This window comes from Schistocerca piceifrons, chromosome 9, assembly GCF_021461385.2.
Source record: "Schistocerca piceifrons isolate TAMUIC-IGC-003096 chromosome 9, iqSchPice1.1, whole genome shotgun sequence".
NCBI lineage: Eukaryota > Metazoa > Arthropoda > Insecta > Orthoptera > Acrididae > Schistocerca > Schistocerca piceifrons.
Window position 1 is genome coordinate 190,883,373 of NC_060146.1, and position 19,731 is coordinate 190,903,103.

General features: G+C 43.9%; 1 protein-coding gene and 1 non-coding gene across 7 annotated transcripts in view; one reads left to right on the forward strand and one right to left on the reverse strand.

The window, feature by feature from the left end:
- LOC124717355 (echinoderm microtubule-associated protein-like 2) overlaps window positions 1-19,731 on the reverse strand; it is a 655,376-nt gene that overhangs the window by 297,779 nt on the left and 337,866 nt on the right. The window lies entirely within an intron of this gene.
- On the forward strand, window positions 16,345-16,419 carry Trnas-cga. Its single transcript has one exon. It is a non-coding gene; the product is annotated as a tRNA-Ser (tRNA).

A 19,731-nucleotide genomic window follows, 5' to 3' on the forward strand; every position in this document is an offset into this window, starting at 1 on the left:
ATTTTTTATTTTTTAGCGCAAGGCAATCTGACTTTCAATACTCCCTAAAAAAGAATGGCCCTGACCAACAATAACCAATACATTTCAGGAATCACTTACCTCACAAAAATCTTCGTTACTCGAACTACTGCAATACAGCGAGCGCCAATACTGCCAGCTAAATGAAATATTCTATTGAAGGCACTAACTACTGCTAGGCATAGTTAGCAAATGAAAGATTTTGATAGAGAACAAACAATGTATTTACCTTAATAATGTTCAAAAGTCATAATATATACAGGGCTATTACAAATGATTGAAGCGATTTCATAAATCCACTGTAGCTCCATTCATTGACATATGGTCACGACACACTACAGATAACGTAGAAAAACTCATAAAGTTTTGTTCGGCTGAAGCCACACTTCAGGTTTCTGCCGCCAGAGCGCTCGAGAGCGCAGTGAGACAAAATGGCGACAGGAGCCGAGAAAGCGTATGTCGTGCTTGAAATGCACTCACATCAGTCGGTCATAACAGTGCACCGCCACTTCAGGACGAAGTTCAACAAAGATCCACCAACTGCTAACTCCATACGGCGATGGTATGCGCAGTTTAAAGCTTCTGGATGCCTCTGTAAGGGGAAATCAACGGGTCGGCCTGCAGTGAGGGAAGAAACGGTTGAACGCGTGCGGGCAAGTTTCACGCATAGTGATGTGAAAGATTCAGTGTTTAAACCTCCTCTACCAAGAAACGTGCCAGAACTGCGAGCTCACATCAACAATGCTTTCGAACTAATTGATGGGGACATGCTGCGCCGAGTGTGGGAGGAACTTGATTATCGGCTTGATGTCTGCCAAATCACTAAAGGGGCACATATCGAACATTTGTGAATGCCTAAAAAAACTTTTTGAGTTTTTGTATGTGTGTGCAAAGCATTGTGAAAATATCTCAAATAATAAAGTTATTGTAGAGCTGTGAAATCGCTTCAATCATTTGTAATATCCCTGTATATCATTTCATGACATCCAGTCTTACAAATTTTCTTTTTCTGACGGACACACGTCCAGATCGCCCGCTCTCAAAACTCTGCCATCTCTCCCCCCACATCCACCACTGCTGACGGCTCACCTCCAACTTAGCAACGCTACGCGCTGTTCACATCCAACCGCCCAACATTACACTAGCGAATATTCCAACAGTGAGTCCAAACAGCCACAGACTGCACACAGCGCAGTCAGCGATTTTCATACATAAAAACCTAAACAGCCTACTTACAACATCACTACACTGTTAGCTCACGCGATCCAATGTTGAGAGCAAATAAAAATATTTGTGTGACTACAATTAATTCAGCTGTGCGCTTCATTGTAGGTTATGATGACTGTCATTAAATATTGATCTTAAGAAAGGATCCATACTAAAAAAAAGGTCTAAAATGATGAATGGTCCAACGGCCTGATGTCTAACGGCTTCCAGAATAACAAAAAATGTCATTTTCAATAATATACATACACTGAGATGACAGAAGTCGTGAGATACCCCTCAGTATCATGTCAGATCTTCTTTTGCCCATTGAAGTACACCAACGAGACATGGCATGGACTCAACAAGTCACAGAAAGTCCCCTGCGTCTAGAGGTGTCCATTATTGGTTCAAATGGCTCTGAGCACTATGGGACTTAACTCCTTTGGTCATCAGTCCCCTAGAACTTAGAACTACTGAAGCCTAACTAACCTACGACATGACACACATCCATGCCCGAGGCAGGATTCGAACCTGCGACCGTAGCGGTCGCCCGGTTCCAGACTGTAGCGCCTAGAACCGCTCGGCCACTAGGCCGGCTGTCCATTATTGTGAAAGTGTTGCCGGTGTAGGATTTTATGCATAAACTGGAGTCTCGATTATGTACCATAAATGTGCGATGGGCGGCCAAATCGTTCTCTCAGATTGTTCAGAATGTTCTTCAAGCCAGTCACGAACAATTGTCACCTGGTGACATAGCGCGCTGTCATCCGTAAAAATTCCATCGTTGAATGGCTGCAAATGATCTCCAAGTAACCGAACACAACCATTTTCAGTCAATGATCGATTCAGTTGCAGCGGAGAACCCAGCCCATTCCGTGTAAACAGAGCCCACACCATTCTGCGGCTCGCGGAGGCGCTGCACGACATTAGGCAGGTATACCAGTTTCTCTGGCTCTCCACTTAACTTTGAAGAGGGCAACATTGTTGTCTGAAAAACTTAAACTTGGGTAGATAAAAGATGTGTCTCAGTAATTTTCTCATATACCTCGTAGAAGTGTGTTTTCTGCTCGTCTCATTGCCTACTTCTTTCAGTTACCTTCTGTACAATACTGTAGCAGTTCTTTCTGTCTATGATCCAAGTTAGATCGAGCTCCGTCACTTGGCAAGTTTCTTTTTAATTTTTGCCCACCACAGTGGTAAAATGTACGAGGCGTGTTTTTTTAAGTAAGTACCGTTTTGAAATTAAAAAAAGACGAGCTAAGTTCTCAATAATTTTATTTTTACATGAAAGCCTGTACCTTAATCTACGCACTGGCACCATTACAGTCTGATTCTTCCTTGTTTACGTTGTGTGCTGAGTGTTTAAGATGCCTCCGATAATCGTGAGTCCCGCCGACTGTGAAGTTCTGGCTGTAATACGATTTCTTAGTGCTGAAGGCCTAAAATCGATCTATATTGATCGTGAGATCTGCGCAGTTTACGGAGAAAACGTTATGAGTGATGGAATGGTAAGAAAGTGGGTGAGAGCATTTAAAGATGGCCGCACAATGTGCTTGATGAACAACGGAGTGGGCGTCCTTCGGTCGTTAATGAAAGTTTGGTGCAGGAAGTGGACAATAAGGTGAGAGAAAACAGACGCTTTACGATTTCCTCCTTGCGGGATGACTTTCCTAGTGTGTGTCTTAGTGTTTTGTAATGGCATTGTGACCGAGCACTTGAATTACCGGAAATTGTGCGCACGTTGGGTACCGAAAATGTTGACGGATGTGCACAAAACCAAACGTTTAGACAGAGCATTGACTTTCCTTGAGCGGTACCACAACGACGGTGATGATTTCTTAAGGCAAATTGTTACGGGCGATGGAACGTGGGTGGCCTACGTCACACCATAGTCAAAGCAACAGTCCATGGAAGTTGAGCAAGGGCATCGTTTTGCTGCAAGACAATGCCCGTCCGCACCTGGCGAATCAGACCAAAGATCACATCTTTTCGATGGGAAACTCTAGATCATCCTCCGCACAGCCCCGATCTTGCGCCCAGTGACTACCATCTGTTCCTGCACTTGAAGAAACACCAGGGTGGTCAGCGTCTTCAAGACGATGAAGTGAAAACAGTGGTGATGCAGCGGTTCTATGAGGAGGGTATTCAAAAACTGGTACAACGTTATGACAAGTGCCTCAATATTGACGGAAACTATGTAGAAAAGTAGATTAAGAGGTACAGGCTTTCATGTAAAAATAAAACTATTGAGATATCTTTGCACGTCTTTTTTTAATTTCAAAACGGTACTTACTAAAAAAAACACTCCTCGTACTAGGGAGGAGCGAGGGGGAAGACATGCGTTATGATCCGCTTCGTCCCGCTCCTTCTCCACTAGGCTCGCCGTCTGTATACCCAACTAAAGAGCGCATCAGAGACGCGGACAGGAGGGTGGTGTGTTGTGGGAGTGACTCACAGGGGGGTGTAGGGAGATCCGAGTGGGCAAACAGGCGAAGGAGACTTGCCTGCTGGGAAACGGCCGGACGCCGGCAAACCCCGCGCCACGGCCAGAAGAAGCGGCTGGCCCGAAGCTAACTGTTTCTGCAGGTAGACCGGCCGCCGAGTCGGGCGTGAAATCCCTCGCAGGTGTAATAGAGCTCGTCACCCTGCGGTTTTTCCACAGGCCGGGCGCTGGCGCCATTTCAGTCGACTCCCTGCAGCCGAAAAGCGAGCGAGCGAATTTCGAACAGCCGCACACAGTGGACTTAAATACAAAAGGGTCAGTCGTACCTTCCACTCTAGACACGTTAGGGATATTGATAATCCGTTATTACTCTTAGACGAACACTTACAACACGCTTACAAAATAACAGCCAACCTTTTCTCATTAGTAAGTTACTAACCATCTAAAGGTGGCAGGGGTAAAATAGAGGGAGCGAAAGGCTATTTACAATTTGTACAGAAACCAGATGGCAGTTATAAGAGTTGAGGGACATGAAAGGGAAGCAGTGCTTGGGAAGGGTGTGAGACAGGGTTGTAGCCTCTCTCCGATCTTATTCAATCTGTATAGGAGCAACCAGTGAAGGAAACAAAAGAAAAATTCAGAGTAGGTATTAAAATCCACGGAGAAGAAATAAAAACTTTGAGGTTCGCCGATGACATTGTAATTCTGTCAGAGACAGCAAAGGACTTGGAAGAGCAGTTGAACGGAATGGATGGTGTCTTGAAGGGAGGATATAAGATGAACATCAACAGAAGCAAAACGAGGATAATGGAATGTAGTCGAGTTAAGTCGGGTGATGCTGAGGGTATTAGATTAGGAAATGAGACACTTAAAGTAGTAAAGGAGTTTTGTTATTTGGGGACAAAATAACTGATTATGGTCGAAGTGGAGAGGATATAAAATGTAGACTGGCAATGGCAAGGAAAGCGCTTCTGAAGAAGAAAAATTTGTTAACATCGAGAATAGATTTAAGTGTTAGGAAGTCGTTTCTGAACGTATTTGTATGGAGTGTAGCCATGCATGGAAGTGAAACGTGGACGATAAATAGTTTCGACAAGAAGAGAATAGAAGCTTTCGAAATGTGGTGCTACAGAAGAAGGCTGAAGATTAGATGGGTAGATCACATAACTAATGAGGAGATATTGAATAGAACTGGGGAGAAGAGAAATTTGTGGCACAACTTCACTAGAAGAAGGGATCGGTTGGTAGGGCATATTCTGAGGCATCAAGGGATCACCAATTTAGAATTGGAGGGCAGCGTGGAGGGTAAAAATCGTACAGGGAGACCAAGAGATGAATACACCAAACAGATTCAGAAGGTTGTAGGTTGCAGTAGGTACTGGGAGATGAAGAAGCTTGCACAGGATAGAGTAGCATGGAGAGCTGCATCAAACCAGTCTCAGGACTGAAGACCACAACAACAACAACAACAACAACAACAACATGTTCTAATCTAATCTAATCTAAAAGCCATAAATTCAACTAAATACCTAAGTATTACAATTACGAATAACTTAAATTGGAAGGAACACATAGAAAATGTTGTGGGGAAGGCTAACCAAAGACCGCGTTTTATTGGCAGGACACTTAGAAAATGTAACAGGACTACTAAGGAGACCGCCTACACTACGCTTGTCCGTTCTCTTTTAGAATACTGCTGCGCGGTGTGGGATCCTTACCAGATAGGACAGACGGAATACATCGATACAGTTCAAAGAAAGGCAGCACGTTTTGTATTATCGCGAAATATAGGAGAGAGTGTCACAGAAATGATACAGGATTTGGGATGGACATCATTAAAAGAAAGGCGTTTTCCGTTGCGACGGAATCTTCTCACGAAATTCCAATCACCAACTTTCTCCTCCGAATGCGAAAATATTTTGTTGACACCGACTTATATAGGGAGGAACGATCACCAAGATAAAGTAAGGGAAATCAGAGGTCGTACGGAAAGATATAGGTGTTCATTCTTTCCGCGCGCTATACGAGATTGGAATAATAGAGAATTGTGAAGGTGGTTCGATGAACCCTCTGCCAGGCACTTAAATGTGATTTGCAGAGTATCCATGTAGATGTATTACAACACGATTGGAAGGCGGTACCTTTCCATATGGGTTGTATTGAATTGAGATCTCTTGTTCGTTGTACAAGGATCCATTCCACGCAAATTGAAGTTTTTTTTACGTCAGTAACACTTCCTGTTCGTTTATTTTGTAGACAATCAACACAGCTCGCATCATCAAACCTTCATTGTATGTAGTGTCATTTGCATCTATTTGTTTCTTATTTTCTTGTTAGTACTTCAAATAAAAAATGGTTCAAATGGCTCTAAGCACTAAGGGACTTAACATCTGAGGTCATCAGTCCCCTAGACTTAGAACTACTTAACCCTAACTAACCTACGGACATCACACACATCCACGCCCGAGGCAGGAGTCGAACCTGCGACCGTAGCAGTAGCGCGGTTCTTGACTGAAGCGCCTAGAACCGCTCGGCCACAGCGGCCGGCTTGTTAATACTTCAGTGTAAATTGTACAAACATTGCGTACATAGCCATGTAATGATCCACAAGCAGTTTCAGATGTCTTAAGATACTATCGCATGTTAAGCTGTATAGAAATGACTCTGCGCCATCACCATGAAACGGGATGACAGTGTTGTCAATGTCAGTATAAAGACAGTTACCAGGGACAAGCTCGCACACACACACACACACACACACACACACACACACACACACACACACACACACACAGAGAGAGAGAGAGAGAGATTTTTGTACTATCGTTATATCGAAGTCCGATGTAAATGTTTTCAAAAATCTTTGAATAATAACCTTTGTTATGAAGGTAACTTGACAGTCATTCATCTGAATTTAAAGTTTTTACTGATTTCTCATATCCATAGTCATGCCGACTATCGTAAAGAAAATCAGTTGTTTTTCATAGATAACAAAATCTATCGGCCAGCATTGCACTGGGCTGTGCCAGAAAAATTTCTTATAAGAGCAGATATATACGCGTTATCCGGCGACATCATTGAGGTAAGAATCTTCAGTTTATTCAGAATGATTTTTCAGGGCCATGACGCACCACTGCTGACGTCTACATTTACCAGTTTAGATTCACAGTTAGTTAATTATTGAAAGGTTACATTACGAGATTTCTTTTGAAAGGTTATATATGAGTCACATTTTTATTGGGAGGTTACGGAATTTTAAACTGTTGGGAGGTTACAAAATTCTGAGGCATTACTTATCAGCACGCCCTCATGTGTTGTTCATATTCTTGTTGTGTTGTTGTTGTTGTTGTCGTCGCCGTCGTCATCGTCGTCGTCGTGTTGCCAGTCCGAAGTTGTTTTGAAGCAGTTGTCCACGCTTGTCAATCGCGTACAAGTCTCTTCACTTCAGGTAACCACTGCAGCCTGTATCTTACTGTGGTCAGACCGTGCTTACTCAACAGAATTTTTACTCCTTCCCCTCCCCTTCCCCCACTACTTCTCTCTGCCACTGTGTATAGTGTCAACAGTGAAGTACGAAGGAAGTGATGTTACGGTATAGTTGTGTTCTACTCAAAATCCGCAAGATTGGCAAAGTTTTGCAGAAGTTCGAAGTATAGCGGGTGCTTCAATGCGAGATGCTTTTAATAATTTCCACAACGAAATTCTCTCTCGAAATCTGGCAGAAAACCCAAAGAGATTCTAGTCATACATGAAGCACACCAGTGGCAAGATACAATCAATACCTTCACTGCGCGATAACAACGGTGAAGTCACTGATGACCGTGCCACCAAAGCAGAGTTATTAAACACGGTTTTCCGAAACTCCTTCACCAAAGAAGGCGAAGTAAATATTCCTGAATTCCAATCAAGAACAACTGCCAAGATGGGAAACATAGAAGTAGATATCCTCGGTGTAACAAAGCAGCTTAAATCACTTAATAAAGGCAAGGCCTCCGGTCCAGATTGTATACCAGTCAGGTCCCTCTCAGAGTATGCTGATAAAATAGCTCCATATTCAGCAATTATATACAACCACTCGCTCACAGAAAGATACGTACCTAAAGACTGGAAAATTGCTCAAGTCACACCAATACCCAAAAAGGGAAGTAGGAGTAATCAGCTGAATTACAGGCCTATATCAAACATGGTTCAAATGGCTCTGAGCACTATGCGACTTAACTGCTGAGGTCATCAGTCGCCTAGAACTTAGAACTAATTAAACCTACCTAACCTAAGGACATCACACACATCCATGCCCGAAGCAGGATTCGATCCGGCGACCGTAGCGGTCAGGCGGTTCCAGACTGAAGCGCCTAGAACCGCACGGCCACACCGGCCGGCTCAGGCGTATATCACTAACGTCGATATGCAGTAGGGTTTTAGAACGTGTACTGTATTCGAACATTATGAAGTACCTCGAAGAAAACGATTTATTGACACATAGTCAGCACGGATTCAGAAAATATCGTTCTTGTGAAACACAACTAGCTCTTTGTACTCATGAAGTAATAAGTGCTATCGACAGGGGATGCCAAATTGATTCCACATTTTTCAGATTTCCAGAAGGCTTTCGACACCGTTTCTCACAAGCGTCTTCTAGTCAAACTGCGTGCCTACGGAGTATTGCCTCAGTTGTGCGACTGGATTCGTGATTTCCTGTCAGAAAGGTCACAGTTCGTAGTAATAGACGGAAAGACATCTAGTAAAACAGAAGCTATATCCGGCGTCCCCCACGGAAGTGTTATAGGCCCTCTATTGTTCCTTACCTATATTAACGACATAGGAGAGAATCTGAGTAGCCGTCTTAGATTGTTTGCAGATGATGCTGTCATTTAGCGTCTTGTAAAGTCATCAGATGATCAAAACGACTTGCAAAATGATTTAGATATCTGCATGTTGCGAAAAGTGGCAATTGACACTGAATAAAGAAAAGTGTGAAGTTATTCACATGAGTACTAGAAGAAATCAGCTAAATTTCGATTACGCGATAAGTCACACAAATCTGAGGGCTGTAAATTCGACTAAATACTTAGGGATTCAATTACAAATAACCTAAATTGGAACGATCACATAGATAATATTGTGGGTAGAGTAAACCAAAGCCTGCGATTCATTGGCAGAACACTTAGAACGTGCAACAGGCCTACCAAAGAGACTGCTTACACCACGCTTGTCCACCCTATTCTGGAGTGCTGTTGTGCGGTGTGGGATCCGCATCAGGTGCGACTGACGGATGACATCGAACAAGTACAAAGAAGGGCAGCTCGTTTTGATTATCGCGAAGTGGGGGAGCTAGTGTCACAGACATGATACGTGAATTTGAGTAGCAATCATTAAAACAAAGGCGTTTTTCGATGCGACGGGATCTTCTCATGAAATTTCAATCACCAGTTTTCTCCTCCGATTGCGAAAACATTCTGTTGGCACCCACCTACATAGGGAGAAATGATCATCACGATAAAATAAGAGAAATCAGGGCTCGCACGGAAAAATTTAAGTGCACGTTTTTCCCGCGTGCCGTTCGAGAGTGGAACGGTAGAGAGACAGTTTGAAGGTGGTTCACTGAACCCTCTGCCAGGCACTTTATTGTGAATAGCAGAGTAATCACGTAGATGTAAATGTAGGTGTCATTCCATCACTGGTTTCAAGAAAACGCTGAACACGGACGAATATTAAACATACTGCACGACGCTGTGTACTATGTACAGCAGTTGATCAGTTCGGAGAAGGTGGCTATATCAGCATAACAACGGACCGTGCCATAAAGCAGCACTTGTGAGGCAATGGTTTGTGGCTAATAAACTGGGATGCCACTTCTCCACGGACATTCTGACGCCCCAATGAAAGTATCGTCGACGGACATCAAGCAGCCATACAGGCGAAGGATGGACACATACCATATTAATGACCACTAAAAGATGCTCCTGTACTTGTGATCGGACATTGTGTGTGGCTATTGTATAAAATCGGAACACACAGAGTTAATGGCCGTTCGCGTTGTTTCATCAAATGCCCACGAAAGGACATCGTGAAATTCGAAAGGGAAATGTAGAAAAAATACAGACTAGGCACAAAATCTTGCCCTGATTATAGAAATTTATCACAGAATAACTGGTTGACATAATAAGTTACGTAGGTTAGTGTTATAGTTGTTGTGACCAATAGATGGCGCTAGTGCTCCACAACACCGACACTGTCTGTCACGTTAGTTGCTGGCGAAATCGCGTCGAAGCAGGAGAAAGCGCAATGTGTGCTTTGGTTTCACGAAACTAAATCGCCCATTAGTGTTCGGCGTGAATTTCGGGCTTCTTATGGACGCAGTTCTCCTGACGTTAAATCAATAAAGCGATGGTACGCAAAGTTTAACGAAACAGGCAGCATTGAAGATCGTCCTCGAAGAGGCAGGCCTCGTGTGAGTGATGCAACTGTTGATCGTGTTCGGCAATCTTTTCAACGGAGTCCGTCTAAATCAACTCGTCAAGCATCACGTGAAGTTCAACTACCGCAAGCAAGTGTGGTGAAGATTGTTCATGAAACGCTTAGGTTGCATGCTTACAAAGTGCAAATCGTGCAGGCCTTGCAATAGAATGATTTGCTGACACGTGCTGAATTTGCAACTGAGATTCTCAACAGGATTGATGGCGATAACGATTACTTAAATCGCATATGCTTTGCCGATAAATCCACCTTTCATGTCAGTGGCACGGTAAATAGGCATAATGTCCGTGTATGGGGTTCAGAGTCTCCACATGCTACTGTACAGTTACAGCGAGACAGCGAAAAAGTGAATGTTTGGTGCGGCCTCACGCATAACACGTTTTTTGGACCGTTTTTCATCGAGGAAAAATCCATTACCGCTAACATTTACTTAGACGTTTTGCAACAGTTCATTGCCCCACAGTTAGAAGAATATCAACCATGGATAATTTTCCAGCAAGATGGAGCGCCCCGCCACTGGGCTTTGTTAGTGCGTGATTCCCTGGATTAAACATTTCCGGATCGGTGAATTGAAAGGAACGGTCCAACACCCTGGCCATCCCGCTCTCCAGACATTACACCCATTGACTTTTTTTTCTGGGGCTATATCAAGGACAGTCTTCGTCACACCAGTTTCTGACGCGACGATCTGAAGGCTAGCATACAAGCTCCTGTGGGTACTGTGACAGACCACATGTTATGATACACCTGGCGGGAACTGGAATACCGCCTCGACATTCTCCGAGCTACCAAGGGAGCACGCGTTGAGGTTTACTAAGGTAAGTGGTCTTAAAAAAACTAGTTACACTAACCTATGTAACGGAATCAAATGTAAATTATTATCTCAAACGGTTATTCTGTAATAAATTGTTATAATCAGGGCAAGACTTTGTGCTCACCCTGCATAATTAGTTCAACAGAATGTCTATGGGAACACAGAAATTGTGAAGGACGAGTGTGTGAATCACACTGAAGACTAAGAAACGTGATGAAGGAAAGTCGGGCACAAAACGTGACTGAGTGGGAAATCACATGGAAGTTTGAAATAAGAAACAATTGTAAAGCTGACTCATTATGACAGAGAAGCCATTGCAGGCAATGCTCCAAGTCCTACGTCAATGAAGAGTGCGGTGTTTGCAACACTGTACCACTCCATGAGTGCTGGTGAGCAAACTCAAATCTTGGTGTTTCTTTAATCGTACAGTTGCCAAAGGAGAACAAGCAGAGTCACATAAAACTGCTATCCATAACGTTCTGAGACAATCTGTTGTTGTCAGAATGATATCTGTTTATCAGAGGCTGGCATCAGAAACAATTCTCTCCAAACGAACCGCTGGAAAGACTAAAGAATACAAATGAGTGTCTACATAGCATAATCTGATCAAAGTGTCTACAAGATGTATTTGTATCCAAAAGAAAAAGCAGAATCAGCCGTGACTAAAGTTGCTTCAGAGTTCAACCGAGGGTGCTGTCTGACAAAAGCAACAAGAGACCACTCCACTGTCAACAATAAGGACGTGAAGGGGAAAGCAGAAGGGAGCAGGCAGCTAAACTGTGCCTAGAATTTTAGGGAAAAAAAAAGACGACGTGCATCCAGATCGACGGCCATACAAGTTGAGGAACAGAGAGAACAACTTGGAGCCCAGATGGATTGTAGATCAAGGGCCGGTGAGTGATTGTGTTCTGTAACTGACTGCGTTTATCTTTAATTTGGGGAATAATGTTGATATGTGAAAATTTTGATTATTTATATAAAAATATTCGTAACTTCGGAAAATTTTTAAGGTCGCCCTAAAAGATATCCAAAAAATCTTACACAGAAGTGTTAGTCTATGTTATTAAATAACATTAAAGTAAATTTATTATTCAAGAGAAAATTTTCAAAAAAATTCTTCAAAATAAAATAATAATTTGTTAAAAACTGTTGGACAGATCGAGTAGTAACTTTGTAGTTATATTTAGTAATATGTGAAAACTGCATGTTTAAAATTTGTGACCACCTGATTAATTAAGGAAAAAGTTTCCATTTTGTATCAGACCACCCCCTTAAGCGGCACATTTAACCTAACACTTTCAGCAGGAAACGGTTTGCAGGTACTCAAGCACCGGCCTTTGTCGAGTGACGCACCAGAGTGGTGATTCGAGCGCGGAGCAACGGAAGCGATACTTTCTAATGCCCGATTGTGACTGGCGGCAGCTTCCTCCGCGACCGGTCTCTCTGGTGGACGCAGGCAGCATCCGGCAGCATGGCAGTCATCCGTACTAAGGCGGGAAGCTGCCTTTCCAAACGCCCGGAGAAAGCACGTCGAACAATCGGCTTCCCTTCTCAAAAGTCCTGGATGCTACCGAAAAAGCATCGCGTCGATGTCGCTAAGAAAAGTATGATTAACAGCTGTATATCGGACAGTAGTTCATCTACACGGTCATCTAAATCGTACTCCACTAGCCACTTAAGTGTGTGTGGCGGGTGTACTTCTAGTACAATTAACTGATTTTCCCTTCTCCCCTCTTCCCTGTTCGACTCGCGAATGGCGCGTGGGAAGAATAATTGGTGGTAATCCTCTGTATTGGTTCTAATTTCTCGAATTTTCTCGTCATTCGTGTGTGTGTGTGTGTGTGTGTGTGTGTGTGTGTGTGTGTGTGTGTGTGTGTGTGTGGTGCTTATGGGCGCTCAACGGTCTACATCTACGTGATTACTCTGCTATTCACAATACAGTGCCTGGCAGAGGGTTCAGTGAACCACGTTCAAGCTGTCTCTCTACCGTTCCACTCTCGAACGGCGCGCGGAAAAAACGAGCACTTCAGTTTTTCTGTGCGAGCCCTGATTTCTCTTATTTTATCGTGATGATCATTTCTCCTTATGTAGATGGATGCCAACAGAATGTTTTGGCAACCGGAGGAGAAAACTGGTGATTGAAATTTCATGAGAAGATCCTGTCGCAACGAAAAACGCCTTTGTTTTAATGATTGCTACTCCAATTCCCGTATCATGTCTGTGACACTATCTCCCCTATTTCGCTAATAATACAGAACGAGCTGCCCTTCTTTGTACTTTTTCGATGTCATCCGTCAGTCCTACCGGACGCGGATCCCACACCGCCCAGCAATATTGACGGTCGGTGGGCGTGAGATAGTCTGCGTAGTTGCGATACATTGTCCCCCGGATGGCACAGTCGTTACCGCACCTGTCCAGTTAACAGGAGATCCCAGGTTCGAGTCCCGTCCCGCTCCGGCACATGTTTTCCCTCTTCGCCGCTGATTCCGCATAATGTCCCGAAGCACCTTTCCTTTCCTTTCTCCGCCCCCCTCCCCCCTTCAGCTTCAGCTTACGCGTAACATTTATTTATGTTCAGGATCAGCTGCACCATTCATCAATCCTCTGCAGGTCGTTCTGCAGTCGATACTGCCTTCCGGCGTTTCTACTTTCTTATAGACGTACGAATCATCTGCGAAGAGTCTTAAACAGTTTTTGACGGTTTGCACTGGGTCATTAATATACGTTGTAAATAGTAACGGCCTTATCACACTTACTTGGGGTACTCTGGAAGTTACCTTCACATCTGTTGATTTTGTTCCGTTAAGAGCGGCGTTTTGAGTCCCAAATCTGGTCCCATACTCGGTAAGCTCGAATTTTTTTCCACTACACATCAGTCATACGGACAGAAGCCCTGTATGCCATGGAATGTCTTTCTATGAACCAGAGAGGTCTGATTGAAAACTGGAAGTCAGAGAGAGGAGAATCCTCAGGAAGATCCTAGGCCTGGTAGAAGCAGCTGGGGAATTCAAAAGGCGGCATAACTCAGAGCTCTACGAACATATCGAGAAGCTCTCTGACTGTGCGAGAAAAAGAAGGGTAGCTTTCTATAGCCATGTTGCAAGATAGCCTCCAAACAGATTGACCAACCGTCAGTTCACCTTCTGGCAAAACAAGAAGGTTCGCACCACTTGGCTGACAGAAACCGAGAAGGACATTAAACAACTGGGAATAACTGATCTCCAGAACAGACAGTCTGTGAGACACACCCTGAAGGAAGCCCGAGAATTTCAGTAAAAGCCTCGAAGAAAAGGTACCCCCTGGACAGAAAAAAGGAAGGAGTTACGCCTACATATACATCTACATCCACACTCCGCAAGCCACCTGACGGTGTGTGGTGGAGGGTACTTTGAGTACTTCTATCGGTTCTCTCTTCTATTCCAGTCTCGTATTGTTCGTGGAAAGAAAGATTGTCGGTATGCCTCTGTGTGGGCTCTAATCTCTCTGATTTTATCCTCGTGGTCTCTTAGCGAGATATGCGTAGGAGGGATCAATATGCTTAACTCCAACAAAAGCCCGTACCGAGCTACTGAGCGTCTCTCTTGCAGAGTCTTCCACTGGAGTTTATCTATCACCTCCGTAACGCTTTCGCGATTACTAAATGATCCTGTAACGAAGTGCGCTGCTCTCCGTTGGATCTTCTCTATCTCTTCTATCAACCCTATGTGGTACAGATCCTACACCAGTGAGCAGTATTAAAGCAGTGGGCGAACAAGTGTACTGTAACCTACTTCCTCTGTTTTCGGATTGCATTTCCTTAGGATTCTTCCAATGAATCTGTCTGGCATCTGCTTTACCGACGATCAACTTTATATGATCATTCCATTTTAAATCTCTCCTAATGCCTACTCCGAGATAATTTATGGAATTAACTGCTTCCACTTGCTGACCTGCTATATTGTAGCTAAATGATAAGGGATCTTTCTTTCTATGTATTCGCAGCACATTACACATGTCTACATTGAGATTCAATTGCCATTCCCTGCACCATGCGTCAATTCGTTGCAGATCCTCCTGCATCTCAGTACAGTTTTCCATTGTTACAACCTCCCGATATACCACAGCATCATCCGCAAATAGCCTCAGTGAACTCCCGATGTCATCCACAAGGTCATTTATGTATATTGTGAATAGCAACAGTCCTACGACACTCCCCTGCGGCACGCCTGAAATCACTCTTACTTCGGAAGTTTTTTCTACATTGAGAATGACATGCTGCGTTCTGTTTTCTAGGAACGCTTCAATCCAATCACACAATTGGTCTGATAGTCCATATGCTCTTACTTTGTTTTTAAACGACCTACAGAGGATGCGACAGTACTGGCTAAAGATCGAAGCCCAATAGTTGAACAAGCGTGGTCCAAAGTAGGCCCACTCGAAACAAGAAGAAACGGCAGCGCGAGACGGGTGTCCAACTCGTGTCTCAAGTCAAGGGGCATGGCATCTAAAAAAGCGCCGTCATCTACAGCGCTATGAAGGAAAAAGAGTGAGGTGTGTTTTGCAAGATCTCTTTTTGCGGAGTCTATGCTGACTTTTGTATGGGAGATTTTCGTTCTCCAAAAACGTCACAGTTCTTGAGCATAAAACTTGTTCCATAATTCTACAACTGATTGATATCAACGATAAAGGCCTAGAAGGGGGGGGGGGGGGGCAAATTCTTCCGCATAGGTATCTCATCTGACCCTGATGCCTTTCCACTACTAAGCGATTGTGGTTGCTTTTCTATTCCGTGATCGGTTATCTCAATATCTACCAGTTTGACGTTCGTAAGATGTTTGAAAGGAGGGACGGCGTTATGATCTTCGCGTTGAAAGAACAAACGAAACACATTCAAAATACACAGTGGCGTGGAAAAGTTTACATAAAGCTAGCAGCTGGAGAACTCACCCTACGGATGACAGACACGTATGGTCATCTTTCACACGGCTGTACAGGGAATACGAGCATGAACGATGTGCTCGTCAGTAGTAGTAGTCTTGTCAGGGGTTAAGCCTCTTCCACTTTTGTCTGTCCATACCCAGTCTTTTCATTCCTGAATATTTGTCTCCTTTGATATTGTCCAGCATTTGATATCTTTTTTCCCCCTCCCCTTTTTCCCACCACCATTCCTTCTATTCCTTCCTTCATGAACAGTCCCTCCTCAAACAATGTCCAATCCTTCCTGGCAGATTAAAACTGTGTGCCCGGCCAGACTCGAACTCGGGACCTTTGCCTTTCGCGGGCAAGAGCTCTACCAACTGAGCTACCCAAGCACTTACAGCTTTACTTCTGCCAGTACCTCGTCTCCTACCTTCCAAACTGACGAGGTACTGGCAGAAGTAAAGCTGTGAGTACCGGGCGTGAGTCGTGCTTCGGTAGCTCAGTTGGTAGAGCACTTGCCCACGAAAGGCAAAGGTCCCGAGTTCGAGTCTCGGCCGGGCACACAGTTTTAATCTGCCAGGAAGTTTCATATCAGCGCACACTCCGCTGCAGAGTGAAAATCTCATAATGTCCAATCCAGTTCCATTTTCTCTTTCTGATGACTCTCAGCATGTTTCTTTCTTTTCCAACTCTTCTTAATACCTCTTCATTCCTTACTCGGTCTTCCCATTTCACTTTTTCCATTCTTCTCCATATCCACATCTCTAATGCCTCCAATCTTCTTTCATCTTCCTTCCTCAATGTCCAGGTCTCCGCACCATATAGTACAACGCTCCAGATGTAACATTTGGCAAATCTTTTCCTCAGATCTTTGTTTACTGGTCCACAAAGTAAGCGTAGGCCCTTTGTGGCGTTTGACGCTCAGTCTGGGAAAGGAGTGCGTCAGGCAGGAGGTAGTTATATGTTGTTTTGGAATTGTTTGTCGCACCACGACTTGGGGCCACTAAAGCCGGGACTGCACATGCAACAAAAGTGACGTCACTTGGCCAGCGCTCGAGTGGCGCCAGCGCAGTTGCGTGTAAGAATCAAATTCCTGTGGCGAAACTCTAACGACGCCACTTTTAGCGGTGCCTCAACGATTGAAATCACTTTAATTTTGTGACTTCGCTTTCCTCCCTCCACCATACATTAGCACCAGAAGCAAATCGAGTAGCAGTCATCTTTATTTCACTCTTTCCGAAGGTTACATGTTTATTTGGTGGTTTTCGTATTTACAGTTGAGTATTACGAAAATAGGCATTTTCAGTGATACATTGAGTTGAAGATTTCTCAAAAATGCCTGGTTTTTAGTGCGGTTTGTTGTGGTACAGTCACAGGAAGTGCCACTTCGGTACACGAAACCTACATGAGCACATAAAGGTTAATTGCGTGGTGAAAGTACGTGAAACTTGTGTCCCATGATGCATGGGTAAGATTTGTATGAGAGTAAGCAAGTAGTATTGAGTATGTAATGAAAGGTGAATAGTAGTTTTACAGCAGTACACTTAATTCTACGAATGGTGTTATTTAAGGTAATTTATTTAGATTGTAGTACGTCACGTACAATGCTCTTAAACATTTGCTCAGTTGATTAGAGAAAGGAAGTAACAACTTACTAGATGGGAGAATAGCTTCAGCTCAACATGTACTCTAAATTTACTTTTTTCATCCAAAAGTTCCTGAGGAATGGATTTTCGTTTACGAATACTACTTGATTTGTAAGCTTTTTGATGCGCCTGTTTTATTCCTGCGCAAAACGAGCTTCCAAATCCAACATTTAGGTTTTTTCTACTTCTTGTTGGATTCTTCGCTCAATTATAATGCCACAACTTGAATGACAACACCAGTGTCTGTGCGAATAATCTCAGATTACGCCATATCCAAAGAGTGCAAGTAAAATTTCGACAGCGGCGTGTGGAAACAACAGCACACAGCGCCACTGCCATATGAGCCGTCATATCGGTTGTTGTGGCGTGATTTTATCCGACTTAAATGAGGTTACCGTGAACTATAACCAAAACGTACATTTCAGCACGGTAAGCGACCAACAAGGGGACCGCGCATATTAGTCGTCACCTATTTCGTCTTAACTTGTGGCATATGCAGAGCTTGGCCAGAAGTGGTAGCTCCACATGGCCAAGAGTTTAGATCAAAATAGCATTTTTTGCGCGGGTCGAGCGAGGCATGAGCCGTTAGCGTTGGCGCAGCGTTAAGGCTGCAGAACGGTCATCCGGGAATCGTGGGGTCCAGTACGTATGCGGAAACTTTTTTATTCTTAATTTCTACTTCACTTATACCGTAAATAAACCGAAATCTTACTCAATATTTTGACTTTAACAATATTTTCACAGAACCTATTAAAAGGGAACGAAAATGAACATTTGGGGTTGTAATGTATAGACGAGAACTTTACAATTGATGATTCACACGTTCTGTGGTCATATTCATCATAGAAACATAGGAAGCAGTAATTTTCTGGGCATCTTGTGCAGTTTGTACATACCAGGATTTTACAATTACAGCCGGCCGCGGTGGTCTAGCGGTTCTAGGCGCGCAGTCCGGAACCGCGAGACTGCTACGGTCGCAGGTTCGAATCCTGCCTCGGGCATGGATGTGTGTGATGTCCTTAAGTTAACAAATTGCCTATTGGCTTCTGTCTCGAGTTCTTCGGCCGACGTTCATCTAATGATTTTTCTGATGTTTCGCCAGGCCGATTTGGGGCAGGTGGAGAAATCGGCCGTGGCAGAGCACGCACTGAATGAGACCGATCACGTAATAAAATTCGCCGACACGGAAGTTCTGGATGTAGAGAAGCACTATCACACGCGCTTGTTCAGAGAAGCTGTAGAAATCCAAAAACACGCGAACAGTTTCAACAAGAAAGAGGAAAGCCTTAAGGTAAACGGATCCTGGCGTCCCGTACTGCAGCGAACGACCGTCGCAGGTAGCAAGAGGAGAACCGCACCGGAAATGACCGCGGAGAAGCCCTCGGACGTTGGCGCGCCAGGTACATATAGTCTGCAGCCGCGAGCTTGCCTCCAGTTCACCACCGGCAATGGAGGGTGAAGCTTTGACAATGCCAGCCACTCGTGCTGGCGAAACGTCAGAAAAATCATTAGATGAACGTCGGCCGAAGAACCCGAGACAGAAGCCAATAGGCAGTTTGTCAACAAGTGGCCACGAAAGTCTTAACAATTTTGTATGTCCTTAGGTTAGTTAGGTTTAAGTAGTTCTAATTTCTAGGGGACTGATGATCACTGTAGTTAAGTCCCATAGTGCTCAGAGACATTTGAACCATTTTTTTTTTTACAATTACGTGATTGTTTTAAGGTTTCTATAAAAATATTAGGTCTACTACAACTTTACTTCCACCGTTTTACGGTAGACAGCATTGGTGGAAAGTAGTGGCGCAGGTCGTGTCATACAGTAAGCTCAGACATCTGAGAACGTAACGCCATCAAAATATTAGTCGATTTTTGATTACATCTTAAAGTTATTCTCGGCTGAATATGTCAACTTACGAGCCCAATTCTAGTCAGCTGCGGGAAGTTTTAATTTTCTGCTTTGATGTGAAGAAATCTGCGGCAGAGGCTCATAAAAAGCTTGGTAACACCTGTGATGGGTCGCCTGTTAGTGAAAGAACTTTTCAGAAAATGGTTTCCATGCTTCGAGAACGGTGATTTTGACTTTGAAGACCGGCATGGTTGTGAAAGAAAGAAAGCTTTCGATGCAACTGCAACCGACGTGAACAATCACAGGAGATAGTTATCGAAAGCAATTGATGTGTGTGAGCCGAGCACTGACAAACGGCCACAATACAGCGATAGACATGAAA